Source organism: Somniosus microcephalus, chromosome 21 (genome assembly GCF_052327205.1).
Source record: "Somniosus microcephalus isolate GS21.2 chromosome 21, FLI_Smic_1.0, whole genome shotgun sequence".
NCBI lineage: Eukaryota > Metazoa > Chordata > Chondrichthyes > Squaliformes > Somniosidae > Somniosus > Somniosus microcephalus.
Genome location: NC_141007.1, coordinates 43,241,177 through 43,266,773, shown reverse-complemented (window position 1 = coordinate 43,266,773; position 25,597 = coordinate 43,241,177).

The window sequence follows — 25,597 nt, the reverse complement described above, 5'->3', positions numbered from 1 at the left end:
GCAGCGCAGGTGCGGTCATGTTTTGATTGACAGCAGACACCCTGACGCCGGCCAGCTCTTAAAGGGGGAAGGGTCGACTTTGTCTGCAGCCACGCCCTGGATAGTGGAGCCCTGCAGCTAGGCCTGAACACTGCTGGTGGACCCAAATAGCGCCTGAAGCCATGCAGAAGGCCCGTGAACGAGTGCAGCGCTTCTCAGAGCATGCTTTGAGGGTGCTGCTTAGGGGGTTGGAAAAGAACAGAGAGATCTTGTGCCCGGACAGTGGCAAGAAGGCTCCCAGGAGGCAGTACAGGAGAGCCTGGAGGGAAATCGCCCAGAGGGTGTCAGCCAACAGCGATGTCCCCAGGACTGGTGACCAATGCCGCAAGAAGTACAACGACCTCAGTCGGTTGGTCAGGGTGAGTACCCTTTCCAGTGTCCTCCTCATCCTTGCATGTGCACCTCACATTATGGGCAAAGGGATCTCAAAGGCCTAATGGCCAGCTGTCCTCCTGCAGCTATGGCACTGGCATGATCATCAATAGCACTCACTGCACTTAATACACTGGCCAAGCTATTCGACCATGGGAGGCAGTGCACACAACAACAGGGCACCACACTGTACTTAGAGGCCGTCCTTTCTCTTGCAGGCCAAGCTGGCGCGGAATTTGAAGAGCCAGACTGTCACCGGGGGAGGCCGTGCCCAGTTCCAGGAGCTCAGTCAGCTGGAGGAGAGCGTGGCTCGACTCATGCGTGGCCGGGTGACTGGCCCCGTTGCTATTGGAGATGCCGACCCTGTGCTGGGACCCAATGGTAAGGACATGACCGTTTGGACCTCTCTGGTTCCCCTTGCGCTTCAGATCTACATCCTTTGCCACTGTCCCACCAATGCGCATAATGGCACCACTCATGCCTCCCTCGCTGACGCCCTGTCCTCACTCTAAAGCTATTCTTGTGCCTTCCTGCTTTCAGCTGGTGAGGAGGAGGTCCCTGAAGCTGAGAGTGCCAGTCCCTCGGAAGAGGAGGACGACGAGGACCAAGAGGAAGGCGGCACATCGGGGGAACCCTCATCCGCGCCAGGGGATGGCAATGGAGGGGACACGTCTTGCCTGGAGGAGAGCCAGGGGGAAGTGTTGCAGGGGGGTGTAGCTCCTGGGCCCAGTGGCGTCCAGGCACGCGGGAAGGGTCGGGCAGCATGGCTGCCTTCTCCCCAGAGGGGGGAAGTGTTGCAGGGGAGGGCAGTTGCTGGGCCCAGTGGCGTCCAGGCACGCGGGAAGGGTCGGGCAGCTCGGCGGCCTTCTCCCCAGAGGGAGAGTCCGCCCTCCAGTCCGGAGACGGTCCTCGCCCAGGAGGTGCGCCTCCTTGATGAAATGTCCGCGGCCTCGGAGCGGCGCCACAACGAGTTCATGGGGGTTGTGGGACAGTTGCCTCAGGCCATTGAGTCCCTGGCTCATAGTGTGGCCAATTTCGGGGACTCACAGGCCAGGGGTGTCGAGCAACTCGCGGTAGCACAGGCCAGGGGTGTCGACCAACTCGCGGCAGCACAGGACGCGAGTCGCGAGTTCATGAGTGGTGCCGTCCAGACACTGGCTGATCTGATGCGGGCACAGACCAGGGCAGTTCGCGCACTCACTTCTGCCACACTCGCTGTGTCACGGAAGCATTGCCAGGGCACCCGCCGCCCTGCTGCAGCACAGCGGTCTGGCCTTCACCAGATTGCTGCGCTTGCTGCAGTGCCAGCCCAGCCGAGTGCCAGTGTCTCTGGCGACCAGCGAGCGCCTGGCATCAGCCAGCTTGCCCCCATTGCTGCAGCCGCCACTGCCACTCCCCCAGCCAAGGTGCGACGAGCTGCTGGAGAGACTGATGCTGGCCAGCCACAGCTGCAGCAGTCAGCAGCCGGCCCCTCCAGGGCCGGACCTCGTCTAGGCCGACCCCCAAGGGCATCTGCCGTCACGCATTGTGCCCCTCAGGAGCCTTCCCCCAGCCTTGCAACACCCACAGGGCCCAGGTTGAGGCGGAGCAACAGGTCGGGCAGGGGCCGGAGAAGCCTGCACAAGGTCTCGCCCTCTCGGCACACCAAGTAGAGTGTGTTGCCAACTGTTTTTTTTATATGGGGGTGTTTGTGTTCTGGAGGGGGGGGGCTTATTTTGGTAAGGCCGAGGATGAAGGCCAATTGGATGGACGATTTTTGTTATTCCTCCCCAGGTTGTGGGAGTGAGATATGTTTTTGATTGTCTTTTGGGGGTCTTGTCTGTTTTTCTGTTTCATGTGGGAAGGGCCCTGAGTTTGTTAAATAAAGCTTTTTATTTATTCAGCTTGTCCAGGTGTCATGTTTCAAGTGGTTGTTGCGTTAACCGGCTGAGGGCTTGCGGAGCGGCTGCATTCAGGTGCGTTCATTGCCACAAGCCATTCCCTGACAGGGGGCCTAGAAGTGTCGTTCAATAAGCCGCCGGCGGACAGCCCTTGGACCTTGTGGCTCCCTCCTGGGCTGGTACTCCTCCTCCTCCTCCTCCTTCTCCTCCTCATGGTCCTCCTGCTCGTCCTCCTGAGGTGGTGGTCCAACGCGAGGTGGCAGTGCCTGAGTCCTGCGGATAGCCAGGTTGTGCAGCATGCAGCAAACGACGACGAACTGGGAGACTCTATCCGGCGAATACTGTTGAGATCCGCCGGAACGATCCAGGCAGCGGAACCGTTGCTTGAGGACGCCAATCGTTTGCTCTATGATGTTCCTTGTGGCTTGATGGCTTTCGTTGTATGCCTCCTCCGCAGGGGTCCTGGGCGCGCGGAGCGGGGTCATGAGCCATGTACACAAAGGGTAGCCCTTGTCCCCAATAAGCCATCCCCTTGGTGGAGACTGTGCCTCGAACATGTCAGCCACAGTAGTCTGGCGCAGGATAAATGCATCGTGGCTGCTTCCTGGAAAGCGGGCATTGACAGCTAGGATGCGCTGCCTGTGGTCACACACCAGCTGTACATTGAGGGAATGGTAGCCCTTCCGGTTGCGGTAATCCTCAGCATTGTCGATAGGTGCCCGCATAGCCACATGCGTGCAGTCAATGGCGCCCTGCACCATGGGGAAGTCAGCGATCCTGGCAAATCCGACTGCACGCTGCTCCTGCCTCTCTAGGGTCATGGGGAAGGAGATGAATTGGTGTCTCCTTGCGAAAAGGGCATTGGTGACCTGCCGGATGCAGCGATGCACGGCGAACTGGGAGATGTTCGCTTTGTCCCCAGCAGCGGCTTGGAAGGAGCCGCTTGCATAAAAGTTCAGAGCCACCGTGACCTTCACTTCCACCGACAGAGACGTCCTGCACATCAGCTGTGGACGCAGATCTCTGTGAAGCAGCTGGCAGATCTCTGCAACCACCTCCCTTCTGAAGCGCAGCCTCTTAACACAATGCGCGGCAGTCATGGTGAGATAGGACACCTGCTGCTGGTATTCCCTGAGTGGGTAAGGCCTACGTTGCCGACGCCTGATGGCCCCTCTGCGTCTAGGCATGGCTGGCCCTCTCACACAGCGTCTGCGAGCCCTTCGCACATAATGCTGGAACTGAGGGTTGGAACCCCATGCAGCCCCCATAATAAACTTGCAAACAGTGAAATCATAATGAGACAAATTTCAAAGCTCTGGCCAGAAGCCAAAAATACCTCTCCTATGTTGTCCCAAATCAGTAAGGTCTGTTCCTTGGTCTCTGCCCAGAAATCCAAAGCACTAAAGTCATTGCAGCAAAATGGCTGGCCTTTATAGTTCAGTGTAAGTGCCCTTTAATTAGCGCTCCCCGAGGCCCGCAGGGCCTCTGCTGCGTTCCACTTCACAGTTCTTAACAGCGCCACGCCCACATTGGGCGGGCGCCACTGAATTTCCGGTTTGGGGCGCACAAACAGCGTTGCACGACGAAATGACGTCATAAGCTGCGCGCGCAGCTGAGCGGGCGCAAACACTTTGCGCCGGCGCTAAATGTCAACTGAAGTTGGGCGTAGGCGCAGATCGGCCTGCGCCCGGGCGCTAAGTGCCTAGCGCTGGAAATCTACCCCTCTTATGGCGTTAACGGCTGGCGAACGCAACTGAATTTCTAGGCCCATATGTCTGCTCCCTATAAAGGAGCGTGCTGATATCACAAGTTGCCACTTAGGCCACGTGATGTAGCTTGAAAGATAAATGGCCCGGAATTTGTGATCAGCAGCCCTCTCCCCGCTCTGAGCAGGTTGGAAACGGAAAAATCCAGGCCAGTGTGTCTGGGACATCGGCTGCTGTTTCACTGATTAATCATAATGAGCTAACACATTTGTATAAACTGCAATAAATTGCAATAACTATGCGAGCATGTGTTCTGTCACCTTGGAGGGCACATGGGAATTTGTGGCCCATCTAAAGGCTTTAATAACCAGACCCAAATATTTGGGGGGGGGAAATTAATTTGGGGCCGCTAACATCGCTTGGGCGCTAAATTTAGCACCTGGTGGAAAATAGCGCCGACGATCGCTAACTTCAGTTTTAGCGCTCCAAGAGGGAGGTGGAGCACTAATTCAAGCTCTGTACTTCCTTCTTAGAGCGCTAACCCCGAATATCAGGGCGGTGCATTCTGCAGCGTTACGCACTGGGCCACGTAGTGCTGCCGCATGGAAGGGCTCTTCGCCTCATTAAAGGGGAGGGCCCAAGCCCACAACTCTGTGGGGCCCTACCTGGACCACCAGGGAGCGGGGTGTCATGCCAGCAGCCCGGCACACAAGAGAAGTGCTGGGCTGCCAGATCGTGGCTCGGACCCCGCGTTCAAAGACGCAACGGGTCGCAACAAGTAAGTCAGCAATTTCTTTTTCCCCGCCCACCACCTCCCCTTTAGTTAGCGCCCCGCGAGCCTCCTGCTGCTCCGTTCCTGCCCCCTGAATCGGTCGCTGTCATCACCCGGCGCAGATTCAGGGGGCACGGGCCAATTTTGCTGGCGGAGCAAAAACGGGTCGCTGCGCATGGTGATGACATCGTTATCGTCTGCACAGCGGAGCGGGGCGCTACCAGTTACCGCCACTGCTAAATTCCCGTTGAATTTAGCGGGAGTCGTTAGCGGCACCGCGCCCGGGCAAAAAGTCATTTACACCCCGTTAGCGCCCCCCAGGGGACGCTAACGAGAGGCGCAAATGCATCGAATTTCTAGTCCCTAGTTCTTTTGTTCAGAACCAAACTATGAATAATTCTATAGCAGTTATGTGCTATGCAACTAAAAATAAATACATTTCAAACAATGCCATTTCAAACTTTCAAATTCATTCAGTTTCACATGTTCTGAGCCCTCAGCTACATGTCATAACCTTCATGTTTTATCATGTTAGAATTCCATGACCCCATAAATATTTACTTTAGAAATGCTCATTAAAATACAGGAAACTTTTTTTTATCTGGCACGGACAGGACCGACATGGTGCCGATTCATGAAAAATTCCAGATAACCAAAAGCTATAGTAAAAGATATGGGGCTAGATTTTCAGTCGCTTGCGCCAGCAGTTAGCGCCTTAAGAGAAGTGATTTCCGGGCGCTATGCGTGTAGCGCCCGGGCGCAGCGCAGTTTGCGCCCCGCCCCAAATTAAGTTGCCCGTTAGCGCCAGCGCAAAGTTTAGCGCCCGCCCGGATGCGCGCGCAGAAAATGACGTCACATCCTCGTGCAACGCCCTTTGGCCGCCCCGATTCCAAACTTCAGTCGGACCGCCCCATTGTGCGGCGGGCGGCCGGAGCGTTTGGAAAAAGGAACGCAACACAACCAGCGCGGGCCCCGGGGGGCGCTAATTAAAGGGAACGTCCTCTCCAGTATAAAGGCCAGCCTTTTTTCAGAAAACAGTCTTGTGCAACGCATTTCTGGAGACACAACAAGGAGGATAGCTAACTGGTTTCAAGCAGCAAGAGCCAGGTATTTTTGGACTCAGGCCATAGCGCTGCAACTGGCCATTTGGAAATTAGACTGTTTGCCAGGATTTGATGGGGCCTGCATGGGGTGCCAACGCGGAGCTGCAGCGCCATGTCCGTAGGGCTCGCAGACGCATTGTGAGAGGGGCAGCCCTGGCTAGAGGCAGAGGGGGCTACAGGCGTCGGCCACGTAGGCCTTACCCAGTCAGGCTATACCGCCAGCAGCGCTCCTACCTAAACATGAGTGCCGCGCGATGTGTTAAAAGGCTCCGATTCCGAAAGAAGGTGATTGCAGAGATCTGCCACCTGCTTCGCCGAGATCTGCGGCCAAAGCTCAGGTGCAGGTCGTCTCTGTCGGTGGAAGTGAAGGTGACGGTGGCATTGAACTTCTATGCCACCGGCTCCTTCCAATACGCTGCTGGGGACATAGCAAACATCTCCCAGTATGGCGCGCATCGCTGCATCCGCCAGGTGACCGAAGCACTGTTCAGAAGGAGAAGCCAATTCATCTCCTTCCCCATGGCCCTCGAGAGCCAGCATCAGCGCGCATTGGGATTTGCCAGACTCGGGGAATTCCCCTTGGTGCAGGGCGCCATTGACTGTACGCATGTGGCTTTGCGGGCCCCTCTGGAGCATGGCGAGCAGTATCGCAACAGGAAGGGCTACCATTCTCTGAATGTGCAGCTGGTATGTGACCACAAGCAGCGCATCATGGCAGTCAATGCCAGCTTCCCAGGCAGCAGCCACGACGCCTTTATCCTGCGGCAGAGTACTGTGCATGACATGTTCCAGGCACAGCCTCCCCCAAGAGGATGGCTCATCGGGGACAAAGGCTATCCTTTGTGCACCTGGCTCATGACCCCGCTCCGCGCGCCCAGGACCGCTGCTGAAGAGGCCTACAACGAGAGCCATCAAACGACCCGCAACATCATCGAGCTAACTATTGGGGTCCTCAAGCAGCGGTTCCGCTGCCTTGATCGCTCCGGAGGAGCTCTCCAGTATTCGCCGGACCGGGTCTCCCAATTTGTGGTGGTTTGCTGCATGCTACACAACCTGGCTATCCGCAGGACTCAGGCATTGCCACCTGACGTTGGACCTGCACCTCAGGAGGAGGAGCAGGAGGAGCATGAGGAGGAGGAGGAGGAGGAGGAGCAGGAGTACGTTCCCAGGAGGGAGCGACCAGGGCCAAGGGCCGCACGACGCCACCTTATTACACGGTACTTCTAAGCCCCCTGTCAGGGAATGGCCAGGGGCCATGAGGGAAGATGAATGCAGCCGCTCCGCAAGCCCTCAGCCGGCGAAGCCAACAAACACTAAGAACCATGGAGACTGCATGAATAAAGATAATTTTTTATTGCACAAAAATGAAAAGCCCTTCCCACATGAATCCCCAAAAACAATAAACGGGCCCCACAAAAAGCCCAACAAACGACTCACTCCCACAAACTGGGGAGGAGTCACTCCACCTTTCTTCAAACCGGGCCTCAACGTCGGCCTAACACAAAAAATAAGCCCTCCAACAACACAGCCATGGGCAAAATAAAGATGGCCACCGCCATATTAAAGGAAAGCTGCCCACACCCTCTACTGAGTGGCCCACGAGGGCGAGACCTTGGCCAGCCTTTTGCCTCCCCTGCCCAGCCTGCTGCTCCTTCGCAAGCTCTGCCCAGTGGCTGCTGCGAGGCTGGGGGAAGGCGCCTGAGGCTCAGATGCCCTTCCGCCAGATGCCGCTGGGGGGCGGCCTACACGGCGTTTGGGCCTCGAGGGGCCGTCTGCTGAGTGGCGCACCTGAGCCTGGCCACCATCAGCTGCAGCCGCTTGCCCTTGACGCCCCAGTGGGGGAATGGCGGCGACGGATGGCGCAATGTGGGCCAGCTGGCGTCTGGGATGCGCTGGCTGGTGCTGTGGCACGGTGGCACTCGGCCGGGCCCGCACTGCAGGATCCACAGCAATCAGCCGAGGGGCGGCTTGCTGGGATGGTTCAGCGCGGCGGCTGCCCTGGCGATGCCTGCCTGAGACAGCGCGTGTGGCAGCAGTGAGTGCCCCTGTGGTCCTGGTGTGCGCGCGCATCACAGCCGCCAGGGTCTTGACGGCATCAGTCAGCATGCGGCCACTCGCAGCAGTTGCTGCCCCGAACTCGCGCACACTGGTCGCCAGCGACTCGATGGCCTCAGGCATGCGCCCCACCACGTTCATGAGCTCCGTGTGGCGCCGGTCCGAGTCCTCGGCCATCTTATCCAGCTTCCGCACCTCCTCCGAAGTGAAGGTGTCCGGACTGGAGTCGCGACTCTCCCGCTGGGGAGGAGGGGGCCGAACTAGGGGACCCTTGCCGCGTTGGTGGCGGCGAGTGTGCCGAGCAGCAGCACTCCCCTCTGATCGTTCCCCCCTTTGGGGGGAAGGCCGCGGGCCCCGCGCACGGCTGCTGGGTGGCTGGACGCCACTGGTCCCAGAAGCTGCATTGCCCTGCGACAGTTCCTCCAGGCACTCGTCCAGTGAGGAGGTGTCAAGCATTTCCTCCTCTCCTGTGGGACGTGACTGTTCCCCCGAAGGTCCGGCTTGCTCCTCCTCCTCCTCCTGGTCGGAGGTGCTGTCACTGGCAGCTTCAGGGTCCTGGTCGTCACCAGCTGAAAGCAGGAATGCACAAGAGTAGCTTCAGAGTGAGGAGACGGCGTCAGCGAGGGAGTTAGGACTGGTGGCATTCAGCGCATTGGTGGGACAGTGGCAAAGGAGGTAGCTCGGATGGGCCAGTGCGACGCGAGAGGGCCAAAAGGCGAGGTCCTTACCATTGCCGGGCAGTGGAGGGTCGGATACACCGCACGCTGTGGGGACAATCACACGGGCTCCCATGAGCACACACACGCGCTCCTCCAGCCGAGTGAGCTTCTGCAGCTTGGCGCGGCCACCCCTGGCACGGGCCTGGCGATTAAACGCTACTTTAGCCTGCAAGAGAAAGGACGGGCTGTAAGTGCGCAGTGAAGCCCTGATGTAGTGTGCACTGCCTCCCATGGTGCAATAGCTTGGACAGAGTGAAGCCCTGATGTAGAGTGCACTGCCTCCCATGGTGGAATAGCTTGGACAGAGTGAAGCCCTGATGTAGAGTGCACTGCCTCCCATGGTGGAATAGCTTGGACAGAGTGAAGCCCTGATGTAGAGTGCACTGCCTCCCATGGTGGAATAGCTTGGACAGAGTGAAGCCCTGATGTAGTGTGCACTGCCTCCCATGGTGGAATAGCTTGGCCAAAGTGTAGAGTGCCGAATGGCCATTTGATGCTCATGACTGTCCCAATGCTGCTGGCTGAGGGCTGGCCAATAGGACTTTCAGCTCCCTTTGCCCATCATGTCAGGTGTACATGCAAGAATGAGGAGGAGACTGGAAAGGCTACTCACCTTCACAATCCTGGTCAGATCGTTGTATTTTTTACGACATTGTTTGTGGGTCCTGGGGGCATCGCCGGTGAACGTCACCCTCTGGACGATCTGCTTCCAGGCTTTGGTGTAGTCATGGTGGGTTGGATTCCTCCCACTCTCTGGAAACAAGATCTTGCGCCTCACCTCCAGAGCTGTGACCATTATGTCCAGATCACCCTCTGAGAAGCGCAGGGCACGCTGACGGGCCTTCTCTGGCGTTGTCATGACTCCCTGGGGCTGAGCAGCAGTGTTGAGGCCTCTTTGCAAGGCTGCAGTGTGCAGGGCGTGGCAGCAGACCAATTCGTCCCTTCCCCCTTTAACAGCTGGTCGGCACCACGGGGTCTGCTGTCAGTGCAAAAATGACCGCACCCGCGCTGCGCCCCGCCTGGGCGCTATCCCTCTGGACCGCCGGCTTAGCGCCTAAAGGTAGGAGTGGAACGCCTCTTTTAGCGCTCCACCACTCTCTTAGGGCGAAGCCACTGAATTTCCGGCAACGGGGCGCTACTTTGGGGCGGGCGCTAACTTCGGGCGGGCGCTAAGGTTAGCGCCCCAAAACTGTCTATACTGAAAATCTAGCCCATGGAGCTGAGAGCTCCGTATAAAGCAACAAACCCACAGGTTCAGAACAATGGCCACAAGTTGCAAGCGTCTCTGTAGCTTAGCAACAGCTGCAGCCACACCCTTGCACAGCAACAAATGGAGGAAGGCAAGTAATAAAAGTTACCTGAACCTACTCCTGAATTTTGCCGGTTAACCGAGATTTCCGGTTATTTAGGTGCCGGTAAATCGAAAGTTTCCTGTAATGAGGTCCTGTAAATAATTGCAAACAAAAATTGGTTTTACATTTATTTTGGAGAACACTAATAATGAAACTTAATTGTGCTATTCTACCGAGTTAGCTGATCAAACAGGCAAGATAGCCTACACTTGCAGGAGGATCTGAACGTAAGCAGTTGGCTGAGGAGATCAATGGTTGCATTTTTGCTTTACTGTAATTATGCAATACATTTTGCCTCCTGTTGCTTATATATTTGGACCATTTTGAAGCAACAATTGCTTCACTTGGCATTTGGTCCCAAATGTATTTCTCATAAGTTATTTTCTGAAAATTTAGCTGCACAGTATTTTAGACCAACATTGGTCTTCTCATCAGACTATTCAGGGTTCATGCCACTGCAGACATATCTGCCTGCCTTCTGCCCCAGAGAGCTCTTTTTAAACAATTCTTTTAATTCTTTTCATGAGCAACTTGCCAACCTGGAAATCTCATAAAGACTAACTAAAACAAAAAACAGACACAGTCCCCAAAAAGCTGACACCTCAACAATGGCCCTAATTCTAAGCTTAAGTGGTGCAAAAACAAGTAAGGGGAGACTTCCTTTCACCCAGTTAATACAGGATGTGCATAAGGAATGGTGCCTTCACTTACCTTGGCCATTCTTATGAAGTCATTAAACCTCTTCCTGAAACGTGTGGTGGCTTATGGGGTTTTGGAGGTGGGCTGTGCCGTCTCCCTCCATTATGCCAACATCTGTTCTCAGTCCCCAGGAGCTCTTCTTTTCTAACCCTCACTTTACCAAGTAAAATATCCACAGATGCACCGGACAACCTGGAGGCCCTTCCTGCTGCTGCTGCTCTTCCACCCACCGAGCATGTTGCTCCTTCAGATATTCTGGATGACTTTTTGTTCGCAGAATCATAGACATTTACAGCACAGAAGGAGGCCATTCAGTCAATCCTGTCTGTGCCGGCTGAAAAAGAGCTATTCAGCCTCATCCCACTTTCCAGCTCTTGGTCCGTAGCCCTGCAGGTTATGGTACTTCAAGTGCATATCCAAGTACTTTTTAAATGTGATGAGGGTTTCTGCCTCTACTTCCAAGTGCGTGCCCTTTTCAAGCAGTGCAGCATTTTAAATGCTGCAGAGCCACAGCATTTCAATTGGTGGTAATCGAAAAAGCAGCAGTTTTACTGCTGCAAACCTGTCCAGCAGACTTAATTCGAGGAACTCCAGGAAAATGTAACGGGCTAGCGGTGGACTCACTCGGGTGGGTCTGAGATTTGCCTCACATCTAACTCGCCAATCGGAAGATAGTCTAGCCCCTATATTTGTACATGTTCTAGTATTTTGGAATCTATGATAAATGTAGACATTACATTATTGTCATATGTAAAGAGATATTTGCTGGATTTTATTGAAAACTATTTTCAATTTGCCATCTGGCAATGAATTATTTTTCTTTATATTCTAGCAGCAAATAATCTATGACTGAAAGAAAAAAAATGTAATCCAGTTTCTTTTCTAAAAAAGTTGCCCGATAACAAATAAGGGATTTAAACCTGAAACTACTTCAATGGTCACAATCAGACATCCAAGCCCACCCTTGCCATTCACAGAGGCTTTCTACCCATTCTGGACCCAGTTAACAGTTTGGAGAGACCGTATCTGCTCCTCCAACCCTTCTAGTTCATGTTGGTATTTTTTCCCCCTCTCAGGTCAGGTTGGTACTCTTTACCTCCTTTAGCCACCCCAGTTCACAACGGCAATCTTCTCCTTCTCCCCTCTCAATTCAACCCGACAATCTTTTCTGCCTTCTATTTAATTCAAGCTTACTCTTCTTCTATCCGCCTATTCAAGCAGGCACAATTTTTACCTCCTATCCCCATGCAAGCTGGCATTCTTCTTACTCCTCCCCCATTTCAAGTTGGCACTCTTCTTCACCCCCAGCTGTAAAACGGGACAGATTTAAAACGGGCTGCTGACTCACTATCACCCATTTTACACTATTGCATAAAGTCAGGATCTACTCCGCATAGTCCAATGTCCACATCAGATTTGGACCATTGGCTTCTATTCATACTGAATATGATCACTGCTATATTTTGGCCTTACGATGTCTGCATTCTTAATATAGGTGCATGTTCTTTTTATAAATAAGTGTAGAAATTACTGTTTGCAATATGAACCACTTGACCCGTTCATACGACATTCCTCTATACTCTATTTTGAATGGTTTAATGCCATTGTTAAAATAGCCCACAAAAGAGGTAATAGAAATGCAGTACACGCTTGTGCACCAATATTCATATAGTGTAATTTCAAAAACATAAAGTTTAAAATAAGCTGTGCAGAACAATTAAATATACCTAATAAAAACAAAAAGTGCTGGAAACATTGAGCAGGCCAAGCAGCATCTGTGGAGAGAGAAACAGAATTAACGTATCAGGTTGATGACCTTTCATCAGAACGGTTCTCCCCACAGATGCTGCCTGACCTGATGAGTGTTTCCAGCACCCGCAGGATTTTGCTTTTATTAAACATACCACTTTAGATTGTTAATTTTGCAGTACAGCTATCATTGAATACCCATTTTCATGAATAGAAACACTTTCAGGTTCTGAATACAAAAAAGATTTTAATGGCCCAGAAATTCGGGTCTCCACGGGTAAGTACGCATGGGGTACTCACCCGTAGGCCCAATGAAAGTGCCGGTTTCCTGCATGCACTGCGCATGCACAGGAAACCGGCACTTCCGTTCCTCTGAAAGCAGGGGTTCAGAGGTCGAACGCGTGCGCGGGGGAGGCTGCGCGTGCGCATCAAACTTAGGTTTTTTTTACAGGTTTTTCCGTGAGGGTAAGTCTGCAGAATTTAGAAATGTAAAAAGTAGGTGTAAGGCCTGCTTTTTACAAGGTAAGTGGTGAATTAATTAAAATTAAAACATTTTTTCCACAGGTTTATTATTTTTAAATACTTTAAAGCAAGGTAAGTTTATTTTTAGCCCCGTTAGAATATAAAATTATTTTTTTCAAAAATTTAAATTATTGTTTAAAATAGTTATTTCATGTAATTTATAGTTTATTTAAAAAATGTGATTTAAAAAAAATTATTTGAAGGTTTAGTGCTATTTTGGGGCCATAGTATTTATAAGCCTTGACAGCACTTCCTGTCAAGACTTATGAATGGAGCATTCCCTGCTCTGATTGGCTCCCCATGGCCCACATGATCCCAGGGGACGCATCGAACTAACTGCGCCCCTGGGATACGCAAGCACTGCGCGCCGGCAGCTGGACCAGGCCGCGGATCGGAATTCCACGGGGCCCTACAGCTCAACGGCCGGCGCGCAAGGTAAGTGCAGGTCGGGGGCTTGCACCCGCGGGAAGCCCCCGACCCGAATTTCTGGGCCATTAATGTATTCTTGTGAAGGAATAAGCCATATAACCTATTCAGAAAAAGACACCATTCTATGAAAGAATTCTGGCCTTATTAAAACATGACAAACTGGGTCTGGAAATCTAGAAACCGAACTGTGAAAAAGCTGTGATAGCATTCTGGCTATTGAGATAAGATAAGTTGTTGACACTGACTTAATAGCTTATTGAAACAGAACATTAAAGGCTCCTGACAGTCTGAACCTTTGGGAACAAGACAAAAGTACACCCTGTATAAGGTGTTCTAATTTACACCTCGTAAAGAAGCACATAAAAGTAACAAACATCTGCCTTCATAAAAATGATAGCAAGTAAAGCGCACCTGCTGTTACACCATTTTTTATGATAAATTTAGAACACCTAGAGGAGAGACATGGTTCTGTAGTGCTGCCAGCTGAGGTGACTGTAAGAATTGTAGGGGTCAGAAGAAAAATAACTAAAGATAATTAGCTTACATCAGCAGAAAACCTTAAAGGAAATATCACTGGAAAAGGGTATAAATATTGAACTCTCAAATGGGATAGTAGATGCGCTTAAATGGGCAAAGCGATTCTCAGCTTCAGAACCAGCTCTGTAATCTCCAACTTTTTGTACCTCGGGGATCAAAGGTACTGTATTTGATTTTGGTGGGTATCCTGAATAAAACTGAGAACTGTAAAACTGTAGCAAAGTTAAGATTTGAGAGTAAGGATCTCTGATAATAAGATTGTAAAGCTTTCTCTTTTTGGAACTGTTAATGTTGCGATTGACTCACCAACTGTAAATTATATGTCGGTTCTTTAATAAATCTATATTTTTTTTAAATGTCTCACATAATACTTCTGTATCAAACTTGCGAACACAATCTCTGTACATGCTTTGGTGAGGAGTTGCAGAATTCTGGGGGAGTTTTCAGGACCCTCATAATATCCGGAACGTTACAGACTAGCTAAACTTATTAAAAGTGCTATCTGGAGGACGGTAACATTTTCAGGTTGTTCCTTTCCTTTAGAGAGAGATAGTCTGTACCTTTAGACCCAATTAAGCGTCTTTAGGGTTTGGCTACCTCAAACTTTAGTTGAAATTGAACGTCTGAGGAATACGCCTGATCCGGGGTAGCCCGAAAGGGGCTATGACTAGTAATTATCCCTTCATTCTAAGGAGTTACATTTCCTGAAAACAAAAATATCTGCAATGTTTTAACCAGGATTGGCCAATCAATGATGATGCAAGGTTATTGTTTCAAGAAATCTTATTGCATTTTTATTCCTCTCCATCTTTTGGATATACTTGTGACATCTGGTTCTCTTCCCAGATAGTTGTTTTTCTTCTTTATCTCCAACATGCTGATTGCACTGAACTTGAGGGTCTCGGATGTCAATATAATGATTTTGTCCTAGATGAGGTGACAGTTTTACTTCCAAGTATCATACTCTCATCATCAAACCTTTCTAAAACTAGCATGGGGGCCAGGGAAGAAAGTTGGGTGATCAGTGTAGTGTATGTGCCTTTAAGAGCCCCCTGTGTACTGTAATGCCGGTAATGGCCACTCGGGCTATATAAGCCTGTATATTGTGTTGTATCAGTTAGTTCACCTCCAGACTTTGTTCAGTAAACACCTGTGAAACCAACTCATGCCTTCAGTGTCTCTATTAACACACGGATACAACAGTGGCGACGAATTGGAAACGGACTTACCTGCAATTCGGCAGCACCTCAAGGACATCGATTCCTCAGACGTCCAAAGTCGAAGAAAAGCAAGAAAACAAAACAAAACTGTGGTTTCATCAGCTAGCCGAGCTGGTGGCAGGTACTGCAATAATCCTTCCTGGGCGGGCTGGGGCTCCATCGGCTGGATTTGCGGCGAGGCCAAGCAGCGAAGGTGGAGGCAAGCAAAAACAGACGGGGGGGAGCACTCGGGAGATGGCCGGCGCTGCAAAGCAGGTCAGCGTTCGGACCTAGCAGAGGGGGGGAAAAGTCCCAGAGAGTCCGGCGGGAACGAGTCTCCACCTGTAAATAAATTTTTGGAAAAAAAAACGCAGAAAACAGCGTTGTCAGCAGCAGCGGCGGCGGGAAAGCGCGGGAAGCGCCATTTTTTTTTCAGGATGCCTAAGGCTGGCAATATTGATGCTTTTGATAACGATATAGAGGATTGGACCACACATGTGGAAAGAGTGGAGGTATATTGCACAGCAAATGGAATAGAAAATGATAAAAAGGCGACAGTACTTCTAAATCTAATGGGCGCAAAGATATACGGGCTGTTACGAAACTTAATCGCTCCAGCCAAACCAAAGGACAAGAACTTTAAGGAAATTGTTGATACCCTACAGGAGCACTTAAACCCAACACCACTGCTGATAGTGGAACGATTCAAATTCTTCAAGAGGAATCAGCACAAGAATGGAAGTAACGCTGATTACCTCACCGAATTAAGAAAGCTATCAAAGCACTACCAATTCGGGGCAGGACTGGCAGATTCTCTTTGAGACAAATTCGTCTGCGGTCTCCTAAGTGAAGGAACACAGAAAAGGCTGCTTTCTGAGAAAGATTTGACACTGGACAAGGCTTTCAGTATGGCTGTATCATACGAAGCAGCCGCAAGAGGAGCTGCAGAGATACAGCAAAAGACACAGGACTTCAGCACCCATGAAATGACACAGGGTTTCGAGGGATGTTATCGCTGCAGCAGATCCACCCATGACCAGAGGGACTGCTGGTTCAAGGACAAAGCATGCAGGCAATGCGGAAAGATTGGACACATTGCACGGGTATGCCGATCTGGACAAAAAGAATCCACGGACAGGAAAAAAAAAATCAATAAAGGTACAGAAAGGTACAAATGATGACGGACAGTAGCTCCGAAGACCAGAAGAGTGATAGCGACTTCGGAAACAAGAGACTAAGCTGTCTCAAATTACATAATGTAATTGCCAAAGAAGATTACCAGACCATTTGGGTTACCCTCACGATAGCAGGGTCCCCAGTTAAAATGGAGCTAGATACAGGATCAGCTCTGACCGTCATAAATCGACGGGATTATGAGCGGCTATTTCCGCATATACCTTTAAAAGACACATCCATTATCTTGAAAACATATACGGGGCAGAAAGTATACCCCAAAGGAAAAATCAGGGTGCCTGTTGTATACAACGGCAAGGAAATACAGAAGTTGTATTTATACGTTCTACAAGATGGTGGTCCACCGCTGTTGGGACGTGAATGGATCAGGAAGATACGTATAGACTGGCACTCCATTCACGTACTGACAGTGACCAGTAAGAAAAAAAATGATGATGACGTCATACCTGAACGATTAAAAGACATCTTGGCCAACGCCAAGGAAGTGTTTCAAGAGAAACTAGGAACCTTGAAAGGCATCACCGCCTCAATAAAAGTGGAAGATGCGGCAATTCCCAAGTTTTTTAAGGCAAGGCCGGTGCCATACGCAATTCGTCCAGCAGTCGAGGCAGAGCTGGAGAATTTGGAAAAGGCAGGCGTATTATCCAAGATAGATTGGAGCGAGTGGGCAACACCCATCGTCCTGGTCATGAAGAAAACGTTGAATAATGATAAATCTGAAGAACAGAGAAAAATTCGCATCTGTGGAGACTTCAAGGTGACTGTAAACCCGGTCCTTCACACGGTACAGTATCCTCTTCCGAGGATAGAAGATATTTTCGCCTCACTATCCGGAGGGAAACGTTTCACCAAAATTGACTTGGCACAGGCATATCTACAGATGGAGGTTGAAGAGGCCTCTAGAAAGTATCTCACGATAAATACACACAAAGGCCTGTACCAGTACAATCGACTAGTTTTCGGAGTAGCATCAGCTCCAGCTATCTGGCAAAGAGCTATGGAGCAAGTCCTCCAAGGGATTCCGGGGACTCAATGCTACCTAGACGACATCCTTGTAACAGGAGAAAACGACAACGAGCACCTTGCCAATTTGGAGCAGGTGCTCACTAGGCTGAGAGAACGGGGCCTACGAGCAAATCGCCCCAAGTGCGAATTTTTCCAGAAACAAATATCATATTGTGGCCACATAATTAATAAGGAAGGGTTACATAAGTCACCTGAAAAAATTGAAGCGGTCATAAAAGCCCCAGCACCTGAAAATGTTTCACAATTAAGGTCGTTCCTGGGATTGATAAATTACTATCATAAATTTTTACCAAACTTATCAACTCTTCTGCACCCTCTTAATGAACTGCTACAAACAGGAGTAATTTGGAAATGGAGCGAAGACTGTAAACGTGCCTTCCATAAATGCAAAGACTTAATCACGTCCAAGGAAGTTTTGGCTCATTACAACCCATCACTGCCAATCAGACTGGCGTGCGATGCATCCCCTTACGGCGTAGGAGCGGTATTATCGCATAGATTCCCTGATGGCTTGGAACGGCCGATAGCTTTTGCATCAAGCTCATTGAACTCAGCTGAGCGTAACTATGCCCAAATCGACAGGGAAGCACTCAGCCTGGTATGGGGAGTGAAGAAATTCAACCATTACCTACACGGACAAAAATTTACCTTGTTGACTGACCATCAACCCCTCATCTCCATATTTAACCCTAAAAAGGGTGTTCCCATTATGACAGCGCAAAGGCTACAGAGGTGGTCCCTTTTTCTAGGGGCACACCAATATGACATAGAATACAAAGGATCAAAACAGCATGGGAATGCTGACGGTTTATCGCGCCTAGCGTTGCCAACGGTAGAAGAGGCACCTATAGTAGACCCAGTGGAGATGTTCCACTCTACCATAGTCGAATGTCTACCAGTAACAAATTCTGCCATTGAAAGGGAAATGAGAAATGACCCGACTCTCTCATGAGTCTACGATTTAACAGTGAAGGGATGGCCAGCACATGGCGAACCACTGTTGCCAGCATTCTCGCAAAGAAGAGAACAGCTGTCAGTGTGCCGAGGAACCTTGATGTGTGGATCCAGAGTGGTAATTCCACCCAAACTCCAGGATAAAGTGCTAAAGGAGCTTCACGAGGGGCATCTGGGTGGAGTGAAAATGAAGAACCTAGCCAGGGTGTTTGTATGGTGGCCAGGTATCGATGGAGACATCGAAGAAATGACCAAGAGCTGCCTAGGATGCCAGAAGGTCCAAAACGCTCCACCACAAGCCCCTCTACATCCATGGGAGTGGCCCTCATCTCCATGGCAAAGGGTACACATCGACTTTGCTGGTCCATTTATGGACTCAATGTTCTTAATCGCGGTTGATGCACACTCCAAGTGGCCGGAGGTAATAAAGATGTCCTCCACCACCACGGAAAAAACCATCACAGTATTAAGGACCATATTTGCCAGGAATTGGCTGCCTGAACAGATCTGTTCGGATAATGGACCGCAATTTGTGTCCGAAGAATTCAGGAAGTTCTTAAAAAACAATGGGGTTAAGCACTACACGTCCGCCCCATACCATCCTGCCACCAATGGATTGGCTGAAAGGTTTGTCCAGACCTTCAAGAAGGCCATAAAGGCCATGGGTAATGAAGACATAAAACTTCAGCATAAGGTAGATAACTTCTTGTTTGCATACAGGAATGCAACACATATGGTTACAAACCAAACTCCCGCCATGATGTTCTTCAATAGAAGCCTAAGATGCCGGCTGGATTTGATCAAGCCAAACATCAGAAGGGACGTGGAGAACCGGCAATTTCAAGGCATGAATGAAAGGCCAACTAGAACCTTCCAGATAGGTCAACAAGTTTTGGCCCGGGACTACCGTACCAAGAAATGGCAGCCTGGAACTATTTGCACACAACTAGGACCACTGATGTATACCGTGGACATTGGAGAAAGCATAATAAGGCGCCATGCTGACCAGATCATAGAGTCATCCGAAAAGGGACAACCTACACCACAACTCTATACGCCTAATGATGAAGTAGAGATAGTCATAGTATCTACCTCCGATCCGGTGATAATGGAACCAGATGAACCCGACACTGGCATTCAAGCCGAATCAGCCTTGCCAAAAGAACCTACTACACCACCAGAAACTACTACACCACCGAGGCGTTATCCGGACCGAGTCAGGAAGCCTCCAGAGAGACTGACTTATAATTGATTAACTGCAGCAATGTGTAGATTATTGTTCTTGTAACATGTAATTAATGATTACTTAAAATATTATGTACTGGTTGGCTAAAAGGGGAGGAATTGTAGTGTATGTGTCTTTAAGAGCCCCCTGTGTACTGTAATGCCGGTAATGGCCACGGGCTATATAAGCCTGTATATTGTGTTGTATCAGTTAGTTCACCTCCAGACTTTGTTCAGTAAACACCTGTGAAACCAACTCCTGCCTTCAGTGTCTCTATTAACACATGGATACAACAATCAGCAGTTTAGTGGGAATAGGGTCAAGAGAGCAGGAGGTGGGACTCAGGCAGAAGATGAGCTCAGAGAGGGCATGAGGGGAGGTAGGAGTAAAACTAGAGAAAGGTGAGGGTTCAGGGTTAGAACAGGGGGGAACCTTGGGGGAAGTTTGCTTGGTGGGCTAGGGGAAGGAAGGGAGGCAGCTGAACAGATGGTCTCAATCTTAGTGACAAAGAAGTCCATGGGCTCCTCGCTCATGTTGGGAGGTAAGGGTGGAGGAGGCAAGGGAGAGGGGTTTAAGGAGATGGCTGGTAGTGGAGAAAAGAAGCTGGGGGTTATGTTTGCATTCCAGGATGATCCTGGAGTAGTGAGTCATTTTGGCAGGGGAGGGCAAGGTCCGATAGTGCTTGATGTGGTGCAGCCAGATCTGGCAATCAATGGCTAAACCAGTTGTGCAGCATAAACGTTCAAATCTGCATCTCTTGGACTTGAGTGAAGATCAGACCATTGCAAGGAGAATGGCCAGAGTGGGAGAGAGTAAGAGTTTTACTGGGGGCAATTGCATCAAAGGTGGTGGTGGGGGTGTGAATAAGGAGAACAGTAGCTCCAGAAGTAGCTCCAGAAGTGAATGAAAGGCAAAGACTAGACAGTTAGGAATTTGTAAGTGTTGTTGTAAGTTCCTTGGAGGGAGTATTTTTTCCAGGGAGAGGCGTAGAAAGAAGTGGGGTTGGAAGGGTGATGTTAGTGGTGAGGGATACAGGGAAGTGATCAGAGATGGCCTTATCTGTGACTGAGATGATGGGAATAGAGAGGCGACGTGGGATAGCAACATTGAGGGGATGGCCATGAATATGGGTGAGAGTTTATATGGAGGGAGAGGTTAATGGAGAATAGGAGGGCAGTGACTCAAAGGAGAGAGGGTAAGGTGAGTGGAGATGGAGATTAAAATCATTGAGGATGAGAAGTCACTCGGTGCAGTGGCTGAGGGAGGACAGCAGTGATGATATCTAGGTGAGAAACGTGGCATGGAGCTTGGGTGCATGGTAGAGAATGAGGATTTTAAGGGTGAGCAAGAGGCTTTGAGGTGCTCAAAGGAAGAGAAGGTGCCAGTGGAGTAGGGGGACAAACCAAAGTGAGATTTAGTGATCAGGGCCACACCACCACCGCAGAGGGCAGGGCACTTGGTGAAAGATATTGCCAGGCAGGCAAGCTTCAGTAAGGGGCAAGGTGTCGTCACCCACGAACCAAGTTCCCATCAAGGCCGTGAACATGGGTAAGAGAGTCCATGCAATCATCCACAAGAACGTCATGAATGGCAAGGGCCTTGTTCCCAAGTGAACGGACAATCTGGAGGGAGATGCAGAGAGGGTGGTGATTGTTGATCCACTGGTAGAGTCCATGGGTTCAGCAGTGGGAGGAATGAGTAGGACGGGAAGGAGATTGGCAAGATTATCTCCCAGTGGGCGCATTGGGCAGGAAAATCGGCGAGAGAGTAGGATGGAGCAGTTGGGGTTGCTGCTCGTATGGAGGCAGCGGCGAGTGCCTCGATGGGCCCTTCGGAGAATGCCGAGAGAGGCACAGAGGGAAGCAGTGGGCCTATCCAAGAGGGAATTAAGCCTGGGATGGCAGCAGGAAAGTAGGACGGTCAAGGGGCAGTGAAGAATTGAGCTAGGGATTTGTGGAGGCAAAGTGCCTGAGCGGGGAGAAATGAAAGGAGCTGTGATTGGCAATCAAGAAGGGGAGGAGATGGGAGAGAATGGCCCAAGAGGGGTAAAAAGACAAAGAAAAAGGCAGATAGAAGGAATGAACTCGGGTCCAGAGCAGCAGCCAAAGTGCGCATGTGATCCCAATTCATAATATGAAAATAAGAATCAGAAAAGACAACTTCACCCCTCATAATAAAGAAAAAAGTTAATTAATTTAGACATGTTGTACTATTCTAGATTTTTAAAAGGAGTATCTTTAACTGGTATTGCTGATAATAGATTTGCTAACATTAGAAGATTGGTTTGCCAATTAATTTTTTTTAAAATTAAAACTACCCTCTGTAGTGTTGAGTGATATTCAATACTGCTCTTTTAAATTAATTAACCAAATTTTTTAATTCTGTAGCATTATTTAACATCTATTCAACCTTAGGTCACATTCATTTAAAACCTGACTTCAAAAGAATGTACTAATTAATGAAACATTTTTACTGAGAAGGAGAAATTACCTATAAGAATATTTATTGAAGTCACTGCCACTGCTGAAAGAATTCATCAACTGCAAATCAATACCTCCCACATTTCGAAGTTAATTAGTTTACCTTCCTTTCCTACTCCACAAATAAGCAGACACAATTCTTCTTCAACTCATTATAAACGCTTCAGGAATTCCCAAATATAAAGATACCTGTATGGTTCCCAGAGCTCCAGCCAGAGTGAAACTTTTACTAAGGCAAATTTGGCTACCTTGCCCATAACAAACATGACTGCTTACCGATTCTGGTATTTTACATTGCATCATATCGTATTTTAACATGTGCCCTTATTTGCTTTTATAAACATATGTAATAAGGTTTTCAATTCAACCTTCCATTTTTACTGACCTTCAGTCCCCTTACAGCTTCCCCAGCTATCAATTGCTCTCTACAACACAGAATTTGTTGGACAGAATTTACATAGTGAGCTTTCAATGCTGACTAAGGGCTGGATTTTGCCAATGGGGAGCTTTTGGAGGCGGGACTCCCACTTGTTGAGTATTAGTCCTGCCTCCATCGACTTCTGGACAACACACGCTATTTTCTCTTGATTAACCTTGTTAAGCCCGCCCAGCGGGTTTAGCAGGCCATTTATGGGGAAGCCGGTTACAGAGAACGTCAGCGTATGATGTTTCATCTGTCAAAAATTTTCATCGTTTGACAGCTCTGTGAAGCTGTCACACACTGACATTCTATGTTGTTTGATGAGTTCTTGTATTCAAGACTTATCAAACCTGTATTGTGAGCAGAAATTAGATGGTTGTTGCATTGGAGAATGCTGCAGCCATCTGTCATCTCTGCCGGTGAGGTGCGAGACTCTCCGCATCCCCAATGGTTGAAGCCTGCAGGAAAAAACAAAGGTAAGTAAACATTTTCTATCACTTTCCACTCACCTCACATAGTTACCACTCCACACTTGCACCCATCACTTACCTTCACAGGCAGTTAAGTGGCTGTAGTCCCCTTCCCGCCTCCAGGAGACGGGACCTGACGCGGGTCAGCTACCCGCCTCCTGGGAAGATGGCACGGAGGCAGGTTGGGGGCGGGATGGGCACCCGCCCCCAGATTCTGCCATTTTCCTGGCAGTCCCGCCTCCAAATTCGTCTCCCCAGGGCTGGCAAGATCGCACCCTAGGACTCTTTGAGTCGCTTCCTGCTTTCCAACCATTTAGTTTGCTGCACAGAACCATTAGCAACACCCCTGCTATTATTTGCATAGGACTACATAGGATATATGGCACAGAAACAGGCCATTCGGGCCAACCAGTCCATGCCGGCGTTTATGCTCCACTTGAGCCTCTTCCAGTCTTTCCTCGTCTAACTCTATCAGCATAACTCTCTATTCCCTTCTCCCTTGTACGCTTATCTAGCCTCCCCTTATATGGATCTATACTATTCACTTCAAGCACTCCCTGTGGTAGTGAGTTCCACATTCTCACCACTCTCTGGGTAAAGACGTTTCTTCTGAATTCCCTATTTGATTTCTTGGTGACTATCTTATATTGATGGCCTCTAGTTTTGCTCTTCCCCACAAGTGGAAACACTCTCTCTGGGGGGAATTTTAACCTAAAAAAGGGGGTGGGTTTAGAATGCGTGGGGGTAGTTAAAGTGTTAAAAATCGGAATCCCGACCTGAACCCGCCTCCAACCCGCCCACTTCCAGTTTTAACAGAGGTGGGATGGGAGGCAGAATGGGAGTGGGCAGCCATCCCGCTGCCAGGAGACAGGTAGCCTATTTAAATATTACAATGAGGCTGGAAGCCTCTTCTTTAACCTCCATTTTGTGTTTAACTGTAGCTGGTTGGGTTTTGCACACCTCGCAAAACTCACCAGTTACAGCAAGGCAAGGACTGCTGCATCCAGGAGGTAAGTGCCTTTACACTAACCTCCTGGATCCAGGGTGAACCCACCCCCCTGCCGCAATCAGAAACCCTGCCCATGAGGCCTCTGATCGCCTTCCTGAACACTCCCCACCCTCCCACCCCTCTACCCACACTAATGATTCTCAAACCGGCCCAGCTGCTTCCCCCCCCCGATGCTCCCGCCCCAATCGTTGCTTCTCTCCCTCCCCCCACCCACTGATCCTCCAGCCCCGATCGTCCCTCCCTTCTACTGATCCTCTGTTCCCAATCTTCTCTCTCACCCCCCGATGCTCTAGATAATCTAGATAAATTACATCTACTGCATTACCCTTGTCTACTCTCTCTGTTACCTCTTCAAAGAATTCAATGAGGTTGGTCAAGCAAGACTTTCCCCTTTGAAATCCATGCTGACAATTCATTATTATATTTTTGGTTTCTAGATGTCCTTCTATTTTTCCTTTTAGTAGGGATTCCATTATTTTTCCTACCACCGATGTTAAGCTGACTGGTCTATAGTTTCCTGGACATGTTCTATCTCCCTACTTAAATATAGATATTACGTTAGCTATCTGCCAGTTGTCCGGCTTTATCTACTTTATCTACACCTTTACCTAATGAATTCACAACACCCCTGCTAAAATTCCATGTGAAAATCAACATTGATATTTACCCTGCAAGTGACACTTCTAGTCAGGCACTTGTCTTTAATTCTCTATGAACTGTAACATCAAGTTCCAATCTAATTCGCCTTCTACCATCCTGGTTGTCGCATGATACAATGAGAATGGAGTTGTTGACTAATCATAGCAATCTATCTCTGTCAATTAGTCTACAGCAGACCCAGACACAAGAAAACCCCCAATGATGGTGAGCTTGAGGAAACATTGGTCTAATGTCACCTTTTTCCTCTCAAGTACGCTACACTTACCACATGTCATGTCTCAAATTACTCATGTATTGTAACCTAAAATGTTACATTCTGAAAGAAATCTATCTAACTTGTATTTGAATGAGTGACCCTCTTCGAGTGTGGAACCAGCTTTGTGTCCTGAAACTGATTGCCTTCCGACAATAACAGGAATAGCACAAAAATACCGCCAAGACAGATAAAAAGATTTTTTTTTAAACTGTAGGATAAATTCACTAACTGCTGGAGTGGGACTCCACAGCTTCACTGGTCCCTTTATGGACCTCCAAGGTTGAGTGTCATGTCAGGACCATAAATCATGCCATTAACAGTGTCCTCTACGACATTGATTACCAGCGCTAAATGGCTGCGGCGGGAATGATTCGTAATAACATTGTAAATCCAGCAATTCCACGATCAGCATTATCTTCAACGGGGAGCCTCACGGCGAGAACAAAGTTTTATCGGTTTTGGCAAGGCTATCAGCGGAGCGACGCAAATCGTCCAGCAATTTGCAGGGAATTGGAAATCACAACACTTCTCTTCTACTCCGCAAATTCCTGGGCCTTTCATGAATGAATAAAGGTGAGCGTCATTAATGCCTCATTCTAATGGTGCGACTTCCCAAAAGTTTCAGGCTCGTTATTTTAGGTAGACTGAGTTTAATGTTCAAACATAATTGAAAATGTCGACCACATTTTAGAATAAATTTTCAAATAATTTGAGGCATCTGCAGCAAAAATAAATGCAAGTTCATGTCCTGATGTAATGGTTTGACCAA